The sequence below is a fragment of the Chenopodium quinoa genome, unplaced genomic scaffold (genome assembly GCF_001683475.1).
Source record: "Chenopodium quinoa cultivar QQ74 unplaced genomic scaffold, ASM168347v1, whole genome shotgun sequence".
In the NCBI taxonomy this organism is placed as follows: Eukaryota; Viridiplantae; Streptophyta; class Magnoliopsida; order Caryophyllales; family Amaranthaceae; genus Chenopodium; species Chenopodium quinoa.
The window spans coordinates 598,661-611,941 of NW_018744656.1; the positions used below are offsets into that span (position 1 = coordinate 598,661).

A 13,281-nucleotide genomic window follows, 5' to 3' on the forward strand; every position below is an offset into this window, starting at 1 on the left:
TATTCATGATTATTAATTATTTATCATAGATCTAATCATAGTTCTTTAATCCATTTAGAATTTTCACCATAATTCGATCCAATGGCTACTGAAAATGGTGAAAGGTATGACTACTAGATAAAGATGATCCAAAAAATCCCTAGATTTAAGTTTTGAACTGGGAGATATGAATTAATCAAGCAACGATGCCAATTTTTCAACTCACAGGTTTTTATAGATTTACACTTGTATCACATTTCAATGTCAGTTTATAATTATCATTATATACAACAATTTACAACACTCAGTACCATATATAATTGAATAATAAGAGGGATTATCAAGAGTTATATACTAGACTTCTTAAAATCATCAAATGTTCAGGATTCCCGAATAATACCCTAAAACTTAAGGTTGGTGCCCCAGTTATGCTACTTGGAAATATAGATCAACCTAATAATCTTTGTAATGGAACCAGATAAAAGATTACTCAATTGAATAATCATATAACAAAGGCAAAAATAATATCGAGAAACAACATTGGACATAAGGTATTTATTCCTCAGTTCGCATGCTCCTAACTCCAACATATTAGATACAAAATTGTCGTTCAAGTTTCAACGAAGACAATATCCATAAATCGTTTGTTTTGCAATGACTAACAAAAGTCATTGACAACCTCTTTCACATGTGGGTATATATCTTTTAAGACCAGTCTTTAGTTACGGTTAATTAAATGTCGCGATTTCAAAAAATTATAAAGAAAAGTGGACCGAATGTTTTGGTATGTGATAAAGAAGGTCAAACATTTAATACTACCCACAATGTAGTGTACAAAGATGTATTTTAAAATTAAGCACAATGAGGTACTATCTAATTTTGTAAATAATGTTTTAGATTTTTATTATTTTAATTTAAAAATTATTTTATTGCACTATTAGGGTTTTTTTTTCTTTTTTTTTCTATTTTATTTTGCGTTGCTAATACGCTTATGTGCTACGTAGACCATTTTCATTACGCCACATCATCTATATATTCAACCTCTCATCGTGCCATGTCATCCAACATCCTCTTTAATCATGTCATATTACTCCATATACAAACATAAGGTCAATGAGATTCGAATTCCTAACCTCTTATAAGAAAGATGATTGTTTAACCATCTAAGCTAATTATCAACAATGCAATAAACTTGAAAAATGTATACAATTGCCAATCGCAAGGTCTAATTAAAAAAGGTAAGAAAAGACACCATAAATATTTGAACATACAACTTTTAGCTCTATAAAAAATGTCTTGCCACCAAGCTATAATATTAATATGTAGTGAATGTAAATATGAATATTAAATTGGATTAATACCGTTTTTTAATCCCAACTTTCACCAATTTGTTTTTATTAATCCCAACTATGGATTATTCCTCAATAATCCCAACTTTAAAGTGGGTTATCATTCTTCATACTCAAACCGGTCAACAAAAGTCAACAACCTTCTATTGTAGGTTACTGGACACGTGTCGCCGCGTGAGTGGTCCTTTTTTTTTTTAAAAGAAAAAAAACAGAAATATTTTTTGGATTGGTCTAAAAATTAAAAAAAAAATAAAAATTACTGAACCGATTTTTTATAAAAAAAAAGAAAAACAACAAAAAAATTTTTTGGATTGGTCTAAGAATTAAAAAAAAAAACCAAAAAACTAAACATCCAGCCACGCAGCCACCGGTGGTGGCCCTTCTCCCCTGCCAGCCTCCCGCCGTCGGATTTTGCCACCAACCAACTCTAACATCTAAAATCGGTCCCCCCTACCTCAACCACACCTTGGAAACCGCCACCGCCCTTCTAATGCCGCCACGATACCTTTTCCGATTCGATTTTCCGCAAACCACAACCAAAACTCCGTTTAAACCTTCCAACCATTCAAAACACCCTCGAAACCCCTCCCCTACTCCCGAAAACCCCCAACAGCCACTTCTTCACCGTCGAAAATCCTAGCCGCTAGGGTTTCGAGGTAACCGGAGTAGTGGTTGGAAGTTTTCGAAAAGGCGAAGGGGTTTTATTGGCGATTCGTAGAGGTTTCGGGGGTGGTTGGTGGTTTCAGGGTGAGGGGGAGGGGAAAGGTGGTTGGCGCGGCGCTCCGGCTGGGGGCCAGGCAGGGGGTTGAGCTAGTGGGGTTGAGCTAGTGGGGCTGCGTGGAAGGTGGTTGGGCTGGATGGATTTTTTTTTTTGTTTTTTTTTTTATTATTTTTTTCATATATTTTTAACCAATTAATTTGTGACACGTGTCATTTTAACAAAAAAAATAAAATTAACCCATTTAACCGGTAACCGGTTTTTGGGATTGAAGAATGATAACCCACCTTGAAGTTGGGATTATTGAGAAATAATCCAAAGTTGGGATTAATAAAAATAAATTGGTGAAAGTTGGGATTAAAAAACGGTATTAATCCTATTAAATTTAATTATATTAAAAAAAATTGAGTCCTAAATTAAAATGTATTCTAATATAATGATCAATGTAATTACCCAGAGCATTGCAGAGCCCAAATACTAGTTTATTTATAGTAAATTGTATTATCTATAAGATATTTTTCGTCTATCCCACACATACTTATTCACCCTAGTAAATTTTGTAAATAATAGTGCTCCAGTCACTTAGGGGTCGTTTGGTTCGTTAAATTAGAATGAATTGGTATGGAATCTCATATTAGGGAGGTGTGGATTCTAAACCCCATATTTTTCTAAACTTGTTTGGTTTATTCTTTGGAAAGGTTTTTTTCAATTCACTAAAGGAATGGATTATGAATTTTGTAAGGTGTGTATGGGATTATAGGGAAATAGGGTGGAACTAGAACCCCTTGGTATGAGATTTCATAACTAAATTTGCCTAACCAAACAACAAAATAGACGGAATGGATTTTAACTCAATTCCTAAAAGTCCAACCCAACAGTCTCTTAGTGCTCTTAACAAATGAGTTCATCGTCTTCATTTTTGGTTCTCATGGTTTTACCTTGTGATCCTGAAACTTATTTCCTCATCAAGGGGGTATCCCTATTCCAGTCTGTATCAAAAGGGGAAATCTACTTCCCTTATAATTAAGGTTGAACTCCTTGGTATTGATGAGGAAAAATATCGACATTAATGATGAAGCTATATATGGCGCTATCTGTTTTTGGCGAAAGGAATAAAAATGAGGAAGCCATCAACATGAACAACAAACTTGCTGAGTTTTCAGTGGGAAAATTATGCCGTAAGTTTCATCTCATCGAAAAACTTCAGATATACGAAAGTGAATCTTCTAAGGAACATGGCATCCTCACCATCTCCTTCTCCATGGAAAATGGCGAAAATGATTTAGACCCATTATTTGGAGATAATGATCAACTATTTGGTCAAGGATGTACTACGAGATCACGATCGCTTATTTAATCAAAAATTGGTTCCCGACATAACTCGTGAACAACTCGATGAAGAAGTTGAGGGACAAGTGTTAAGCATTTCCGGCGAGAAGAAAGTCGATAACCAATGGCGAATTTAGCATTTTTTATAAGTGGGTTCAAATCAACATAATCATGGGATATTCTATTTGGTGGTCTCGTGGTTTTAAAAATTCTACATGGAATACAAACTTTTTTTGAACTCTCTTTAGAGACACTGTGGTTTAACATAATTAATTTCAGTGGCCTAATTATTATTAAATGGGCTAACCAGAAACAAAATGGTTCACTTTTTTACCACATTACATAAAAAGACTAACCTACCCCTGAATTAATTAATTCCCACCTCCTTTTCCTTAAATGGTGACTAACCTACCCCTGAATTAATTAATTCCCACCTCCTTTTCCTTAAAATAATAAAATTACTTTTATTATTAATATTATAAATATAAAAAAAATAAAAAAAACCCACCACCATCGCCACCACCTTCACCACCATTCCATCTCCCCCTCGCCTTCACACACGCAGCTCCCCTCTCCTACAGTACAGAAACCGGACGGCCGGCGTCCAACTCACCCACCGCCGCCAACACTCCCTGTTACCCCGACCTCCCCTTACCCGTCGCGCCACTCATCCAAACGAAACCCTTACCCGCGAAAACCAACCACTGCAGCCCCGATTCCACCACTTCTCGACCACCGCAGCCCCGAAACCACCCCCTCCCCTGTTTTCCGGCCACGGTAAACCCAATTCCCTCACCTAAAACCACCAAAAATCCATTTAACCCAAAAAATCCGAAATCCTAGGAAACAAATTTTCTGGGTTAAACCCGAAGCCCAAAAAGGGGCTACAGTGGTGGCGTTAATTACTGCCTAGTGGTGCGTGTGGGAGCAGGATGCGTGGTGCTGGTTGCTGTGGTGGTGCGTCTAGGAACAGCGAAGGGAGATGCGGGGGTGGTCGGTGCTGCTCTTGTTGGTTAGGCGGTGATGGCAGGGGAGTGAAGAAAACAGGGGAGGGGGAGAGGTGGTGGTGGCAGGGTGGTGGGTGGATTTAAGGAAAAGGAGGTGGGAATTAATTAATTCAGGGATAAGTTAGTCTTTTTATGTAGTGTGGTAAAAAAGTAAACCATTTTGTTTTTGGTTAGCCCATTTAATGATAATTAGGCCACTGAAATCAATTATGTTAAACCACAGTGTCACTAAAGAGAGTCCAAAAAAAGTTCGTCTTCCATGTAGAATTTTTAAAACCACGAAGCCACCAAATAGAATATCCCTAAAATAAATGATATTAAATTTTTTTTTGGTAATTATACAAAAAAATGATTATTGTTAAGGGTTTTTAATACATGTAATTAAACGGTTCAACATGACATGACACATTTAATTAAAACAGATCAATATTGAGAATCTCTAACACTACATTAACCCGACTCAACCCATCTAATATAAAAACCCTACAATTTATATAATTATTGATATATTATATAGAATAAGGCTAATTAATATTTTTCATACAACATGATACGAACCAGACACGTAAAAAGTGAGTTAGTGTTAAATGTATTCAACATTTGTAATCAATCAGATTAACACGTCCTCAACTTGTTTAATTTTCGACACAAATACGACACGACATGATTGCCAGCCCTAGCTACATATAGTGCTTGTTTGGTTGCGTTGGAAATTAAATTATGATGGTAATATATATTTCTTAAGAAATAATTTCTTTCATATATTTTATTTCATAAGAATTTGATAAACTTGTTTGGTTGACCTAAGATAATTTGCATTTTATGTAAATTGTGAATGACTTAGGGTAAGTTAGGTATAGAGTAATTACCATTACAAAAAAAAAGGTGTGAAGTAATTAACTTCCTATGAATCTATGATAGGTAGGACCTCAAAATTTCCAAAAAGTTACCATTAGCCTATTTGTACGGAGTATATATCATGCTAAACAAGCAACAAGGGATCTAAGCATTTTATAGGAATTTCTATTGCCTATGTTAAACAAGTACAACCAAACAAGCTCATATCATTTTCATCATTTTCTTAAATTTGTTTCTTTTTTTAAAAAAAATAAAAAAAAGTCGAACTGTTAAAATAGTACTGGTACTTTGTAATAGAGAACATTAAAATTTTTGAAATATTCTTTTTTTTGAAGAAACTTCGAAATATGCTTATTTCATTTTGCCAACGTAGGAATTGCATATGGTAAATTCAATCGTAAGGTCTTTATAAAATTATTTGGTTATCGACGTGAAAAGTAATTTTTCATAAAAATTTCTATCTACCTAAAGGATTAGGTAATTGAATTCCTACCTATTGTAATTTTTTTTACTTATGTCATTTCCCCTTTTTTTTTAATCAAACAACTCCCCCTAATTACAATTTAAGGAATTTCTATTTCTCAATTTTTTTTATGTCAACCAAACATCGCTTACAAAACGAAAAACTAATACCCCATACTATGTACTCTGCGGTTAAATTAAAAGGTTAATGTACAACAAATAAATGGAGAATCCATCCTTTCTCCTCTCTATTTGCGGGTCTAGCCTCTATATGTAGGGACCAATCTGGAGATTGGGTCTCAAAGATAGTCTTCCACATCTGTTGTTGTGTTAACCCACTACAAGCTGAAATTCTTGCAATTTTATCGGCTTTTTTCTTAATTAAACAAAAATGATGAACCCATGTCACAATTTACTAATTTAGTCAGATTGTCACAATTAGAGCAAGATCGACTATGATTCTATCTAGAATTTGTAACCTCCCAAATTAGAAACTTTTGAATGCTTGTTATGTACTACGTAATAAACAGAAGTTCTACTTAATCTGATGCTGAAACTGGAAACAACATTGTTTTAACTGCTCTAATGGCATGTATATCTAATTTGCTGTATGTTTAATATAGTAATTTGATAATCACCATCTAGTTCGACACTGGTCAAGTACCAAGCACTGACTTAGAGCATTTCATTAATTTAAGTCAAGTTCTGTGAAGGATAGAAGACCTTGGGGAAAGAACCCATACAAACTTTCTCGGAGCAATTACTAGTGTCCCACCTAGCCACTAAATGGGCAACCGTATTATTAATTATATGCTCTTTTTACATGAGAAAACATACAAGCATTAAAAGACATAACTATTCTACGTACATCATCGTAAATAAGCCTTATAGGAGACCATCCAGCAGCAGACCCTCTAATGGTGTTGATTACCCTCAATGCGTCCCCTACTCCCTTTTGACTCATGATCATACACTTTCGTAACCCAATCTCTTAGCCATTTGACACCCTAACAGCAGCCACCTCCGCCAATTCCACATTCCAGTCCATAGGAGTCTTATTATCCGCAGCCCATAATATGCGGCCAAAGTGATCCCTCGCAACAGCACCTGGACCACCACTTGTGCCAGCACCAAAGTGAGCGTCAACATTTATTTTAATAATACCCTCAGGTGGGCAGCTCCATGTAACAGCATAATGTAGCATCTTTTTCAAGTGGGTATTGAATACTCTAGTCTCATACAGCGAGTAATCACAAACAAGCTTCAAAAAACTAGCAGCAATAATACCCATATTCAGCGATATTCCTTCAAACAGGAGCTTATTTCTGCAAACCAAATAATAGACCAAGTTGTAGCCAAGATGGTACAGTAATAAAATAATCAAACACAAGATCAACAAATAAAGTTCATTAAAAGACCAACTATATCTATCTATTAATCAATTAAACCAACTCAAAATAATAACAAACAACCAAACTATCTTCATTAAAATTGCTACTCCATAATTTCCAAATTTCATTCAGCATTACTCACAGTTTTAGCACAAACCCACAAATTTTTTTTTGTTTTTTTTTTAAAAAAAAAAAAAAAACCCATAATAAACTTAATAAAGTACAGGAGAAAAGTCACAATTAAAATAATAGTAAAATTGAATTGATTTTTTAGATAACAAAAAGGCCACTTAAATTTGAGGGAAAGAAAAGGAGAAAACATGTCTCACAATTTAAGGTGTTGTATTTCTTGCTTTCATATTCACTGTCCTTGTTCCGTCTTTTTCTTAGACGTTGTTGCAGCTCCTCCTGATCGCGCCCACGGGTCAGCCACCGTTGCTTTGTCCTCTTTCCATTGTTGTGGTTGTCGATGATGTGTTGCTGTCGAGACATAAAATTAAAAGAATTTGAGGATGATCAGATTAAAGATTTTTCTACAACACTCAATACCCATGGTGTTATAACTTTCAATATTTTCTACAACACTCAAATACCCATCAAGGGTTTATTTTCATAACGTTTTGTATCCTATGTTAGTATGTTACTACCTTAAATTGCCAAGAAGTATAGTTTACCAGATCAAATCTTTTTTATCAAAGAGACATCATATCACAGTGTTGGTGATCCAACAAGCAAAGATGAAATTCAAAATTCAAACCGATCATTTAAAAAACGTACCAAAATTCAGAAAACCAAAGTAAAATTACAGAAAGAAACTGTCAAAAGGCCGTATAAGATCGAAACAAAGGGAAAAAAAGTAAGACAAATAAATAGGAAACAGTTAAATACGATTGATTGCAGAAGAACATACCTGATTTGGGTTTGATATCTTCAAAGGTAACACCAAATTGTACCCAATCAAGGTCTATACAGCTCAATTTCTGTATCAAATTCGAAAAAAAAAGATCAACAAACATGCATACAAAGCAAAAACTCCAGTGAACCATAAAAATACTATAACAAATTGAATAAAAAAAAACCGCCTTTCTGTCGCAGCCAACGTAAGGGGTGGTCCAAACAACCATCGTAGGGAGGCGTTCTCTAGGATGACTGGATGAGTGACTACCCTAAAAACTTCGAACTTTCTCTGAGGAGAGAGAGAGAGAGATTGAAGGAGAAAGGTGAGGGCTGACCAGCTGAGGAGTAAGAAAGAGTTCAAGGGTAATAAAGCTGAGAACATTTCATTTCTGTAATAGAAACCACGAACACTGTTCCTAAGCACAGTCCAGCAAGTTTTGCCTTTTATACTCTCTTCCTCACCCACCCCCACCCCCTCCCCTCTGCTACCCCTTCCTCTCCCTCCTTCCCCCCTTTTCCTTCGGATGTAAGATATTTACACTAATTAATAATTACAAGTATATAAGTGGTAGTACTTTATATATAAAGGTTCAATATAGACATCTCAAAACAATTCTGAATTTACCTTAACCACAAAATACATTCATATTTTTGTCTCTGTGATTGTCCGCCGTGCCTCTAAGAATAGTCAGGCCTCAGGCCCAAGCTTTCTAATAGCTTCAGCTATCTCCAAATTCCAGAAAATGATTACAATCCTCACACCTGTAGTCTGTAGATACAAATAAGAAAACTATAAGGCAAAAGATGTTGCTTCAATTCTTTCTTTAACAATTTTTGAAATAATAAGATCAGCACAATGTGATAGTCTCTCTCACTGCATTTCATTGACTGAAAAAAAAAATTGCTAGTCTGGCTAAAAAGTAAACATCATCTTGAGATGGAGGTTACCAAAAAAAATGTTGATCACATTTTATATATACATCTTGAGTAGAAACTTCAAGGTGTATGAGGTTGGTGAGCAAGGGACATCGACAGCAATTACGAGTTGCTGGAATTGTTGCAGCTCCACTACCATGTATACCCCAGAATCTCAGAATTTTTATTTTTTTCGATTGATTGAATTTCATTTTGAGGTCTGTATAAAGAGTATACCTAATTTGCTCAAAATTCCAAACAAACCTGATAAACCATCTAGGATATTGATCTTCAAATCTAAGTCCAATAAGAATCCTAATTAGATTCATGATTAAACACTATATTGAGGTATTACTATTCTATGAATAAAAAAGCAAACATCTTAATTAATGAGTTTGAGCAAAGACCCAGGAAAGAAAAAGGCATAATTTTTCAGAAATGAGAATTTTTACATCTTATTTAAGCACATCAAAATTGAAACAGAGAAAATACATTACAAGTTAATGAGCTTAATCTATATTATAAGTGGAGAAAATATGTTATAGACTTGTTACCCACCTCCACCAAGCCACCATTGTGGGTGTACACAAGGAAGTAAAGTGGAAGAGGGGACAAGAATCAACCACAGCAGTTGGCAACCGCTACTCTTCAGCACATGAAGACAAGGGACATTAAGGAAACACTTAAGAAAGTGGCAACATGGGTGTGATTTATGAATTGCTAATGTGCAGAAGAAGACAAACACCAATTAATGTTAGGTTAACCTTTTGTAATTGGTAGCTTGAGTATATAAGTAGTAGTAAGAAGCCAGTAGAAATTATGTGAATTGTGAGGAAAATTGTTGAGAGAATGGTAACCTCAAGTTACTAAGAGAGTAATACCCTAATATTATCAAAGAGAGTGATGACCTAGAGCTATTAACCTATCCCTTTGTAACGTTATTAGCCATTATTAATCAAATTTTAAGCTTTCATCTTTATTTATTAGCCTTGTTAAATCAGAAATAGAAGCCTGATGATTTAGTCTATAACAAAATCAAGAGAATTGGGATCGAATTGGATCAGAAAGAACCTTAGCTTGTCAGTCATACTTTCACCACTTCCTGCAATCAAATCAAACAAAGAGCTTAGTTCAATTCAATATTAATAAAGCTAGTGTTAGAAAAATAAATAAATAAATAAATAAATAAGGCAGAGAGAAATTATGGCCAATAAACATAAAATTAAGATAAGCATAATTTTTAAAAAATCCAAAGCTTTTTAATATGTTAGCTACACAATTTATCACGCTCGATTTTTCGGGTTTTTTCTTTCCTTTTCTTTTTTTTGAGATGAAACACTCGACTTCAAAAACCATTTCTCCTGTTCACTGCAACCAGTGTTAGGGGAAGAGAGAGACAAAGAGGGAAGAAGAAAAGGTAACTCACAAAAGTACAACCATGGTACTTCAAACATGTCAGCTTTGGTGTGCTCTTGGAGACAACTTGAAACAGACAAGAGAGCTTTCTTTACAGTTGAAAATTTCCTGCCATATAAATTTCAGGAAAAGAGTTAATAATAATGTAGAAAAGGCAATTACTCTGATTTATGAAGAAAAGGGATAGATGGAACAAGTATACTATTAAAACAGAGCTATGAAAAATCATGGACAAGTGACATTTTAGGCTTATATATGTCTTGTGTCATCCAATGCACAGCACTTCTTGATCTTAAACACTATTCCTAGAAAGCAGCAAAAAAAAGACATCAAGGAAATCTACTTTGACATTGATCAAAATAGATCATAGTCTCCTCTTCATACTAAGACCCAAATAACTATTTTCAGATGGACAGCATATATAGGGGTGAGCAAAGACCCAGGGTACCCGGTACCGGACCCGGAACCGGTTAGGATCCGCCGGGTCCGGACCCGGAACTGGTCCCACCGGTTCCGGGACCGGGTCCAAAATGTCGGACCCGGTTGTAACCGGTTCCGGGACCGGGTCCTAAAATTTCGGACCCGGTACCCACTGGGTACCCGGTTTAAACCAATTCCAGTTCCGGGTACCCGGTCCCGGATCCAGACAATCCGGGTACCCGGAACCGGAACCGAACAAAACCGAACCAAACTGAATTATAAGCCCAATCTGGCCCAAAACTAAATACCCTAGGTATATAATGAAAAAATAAAAAAACCCTAATTCCTCTAATCCTCTCACTACCTCTCACGCTCTCAGCCTTTCTCCACTCTTTCGTCCTCCCTCGTCTGACTGTCTCCTCTGAGTCTCCGACCACCGTCCAGTACACCAGGACACCAGGCGACCACCGTCAACGGTCCACCTGCTTCTCTCTCTCCTGTCTTCTCCTACTAATTAAGGTATGAAATATGCAATTTGCGAATTCAATTTGCGATTTTAATCGTTTCTCTACTTACTTGCTCTCTCCTGTCTTCTCCTACTAAAGTACTAAATACTAATCGTTGCTACTGCATGTTCAATTGTGAATTGCGATTTTAATTTGCGATTTTAACTTGCGATTTTACTTGCTACATTTTAATTTGTGAAGAATATGGCAATTGGTGATGCTAAAATTGATGAAGTGGTCGAAATACTTGAGTGATTGCTCTGTGCTGCTACTGCTGTGTTGATCTGCTGCTACTGGCCTACTGTTTTGATGTTCTGCTGGCTGCTGCTACTGTTCTGCTGTTCTGTTGCTACTGTTCTGCTGTTCTGTTGCTACTGCTTTGCTGCCTGCTGGATTGATCTATTCTGCTGGCTGCTGCTATTGTTCTGCTGTTCTGCTGGCTGTAATGTTGCTGAATGTTGATCATGTTATGTTTAACTTAAGTAGTTCTGTTAAAACTTGTTTAATTTGAGTTTGTATGGATTGATTGGTTTGATTTGATACTTTGTTAGTTTGTTATTTAAACTGAAAACTTAAGTTTGTATGATTTGGATTGGTTTGTAGACTTTGTACTTTGTATGAATTGGACTAAATTTGTTTGCTGTTATATTTGTTAATTTGCACTGCTTGCTGTGTTAGTGAGAATAGTGACTTAGTGTGTTGATTAATGAGGCCCAATTTGCAGATTAATGAGAATAGTACTTTGTGTAATGTTTATGTCTTATTAAAGTTTAATTTGTTCCTATTTCAGAACTATGAGCAATACCGACAATTCGTCAGTCCCTATGGATGATGAAAGTGAGGTTGGAAACGAGAATGCAACAACCAAATCAACCAAGGTTGGTGACAAGAGGAAGTCTGAATACTGGAACCATTTTTGGGATTTTAGAGATCCAGTAACCAAAAAAATTGTTCAAGTCAAATGCAAATATTGTGAGAAAATGCTAACAGGTAATACTAATAATGGAACTTCTTCATTAAAGAAACACCTTGGTGCATGTTCAAAATACCCTCCAAATGTAGACAAAAAGCAAAAACTCATTTCTGTTTACAAGTCTCCTGAATCTGATGCTACTATAGTCTCTAATTGGAAATTTGATGAAACTGCTTGTAGACTTGGTTTGGCAAGAATGGTTATTGTTGATGAACAACCATTTTCTATTGTTGAGCGTGAAGGTTTTAGGTATTTTTGTAGTGTTGCTGTACCTCAATTTCATATACCTTCACGTTTTACAGTTGCAAGAGATGTGAAGAATATATTTGTTTGTGAAAGTGGAAAATTAAAGAAATTAATTGGGTGTTTGAAATCGAGAGTGTCACTAACAACTGATTGTTGGACCTCCATTCAAAATTTTAATTATCTTTGTTTGACTGCTCATTTTATTGATGATAATTGGAAGTTGCATAAAAGAATTTTAAATTTTCAATTAATGGATAGTCATAAAGGTAAGGAAATTGGAAAAGTTGTGGAGGCATGTATTCTTAAATGGGAGATTGAGGATCGATTGTTTTCTTTAACTGTTGATAATGCTAGTTCAAATGATGTGGCGGTTGGATATTTGAAAACACATTTTCATGATAAACTTGTTTTGGAGGGTTCATTTTTTCATATGAGATGTGCTTGTCATGTTCTAAATTTGATTGTGAAAGATGGTTTATCTAGTGTGAAGTCTTCGATTGCTCGAATTCGTGCTGCTGTTAGATATGTGAGGAGTTCACCTTCTAGAGCTAAATTGTTTGCACACTCTTCTATGTTGGTTAAAGTTTCTTGTAAAGGTTCAGTTTGTCTTGATGTGGCAACTAGATGGAATTCTACCTTTCTCATGCTTGAAACCGCATTGAAATTTGAAAAAAGCTTTTAATAGGTTTGCGGAAGATGATCCTGATTTTAGTAGGGAACTCAAGGATGGAGTACCTACACAAGAAGATTGGGTAAATGCTAAAGTGTTGTCTTTGTGTTTGAAATTATTTTATGAGTCTACAAAGAAAATGTCG

At 35.4% G+C, this 13,281-nt stretch overlaps 1 long non-coding RNA gene across 6 annotated transcripts; it reads right to left on the minus strand.

Moving 5' to 3' along the window:
* Nucleotides 1-6,363: 6,363 nt before the first annotated feature.
* On the minus strand, nt 6,364-10,671 carry LOC110701756. 6 transcript variants are annotated; one of them, XR_002507381.1, is made up of 6 exons: nt 10,332-10,671; nt 9,464-10,007; nt 8,616-8,752; nt 8,004-8,073; nt 7,423-7,573; nt 6,364-7,027 (listed from the first exon to the last, which is right to left on the minus strand). It is a non-coding gene; the product is annotated as an uncharacterized LOC110701756 (long non-coding RNA). The 6 variants fall into 6 exon arrangements; XR_002507379.1 differs by having other exon boundaries at nt 8,616-8,759; XR_002507380.1 differs by having other exon boundaries at nt 9,977-10,007; nt 10,332-10,617.
* Nucleotides 10,672-13,281: the final 2,610 nt, after the last annotated feature.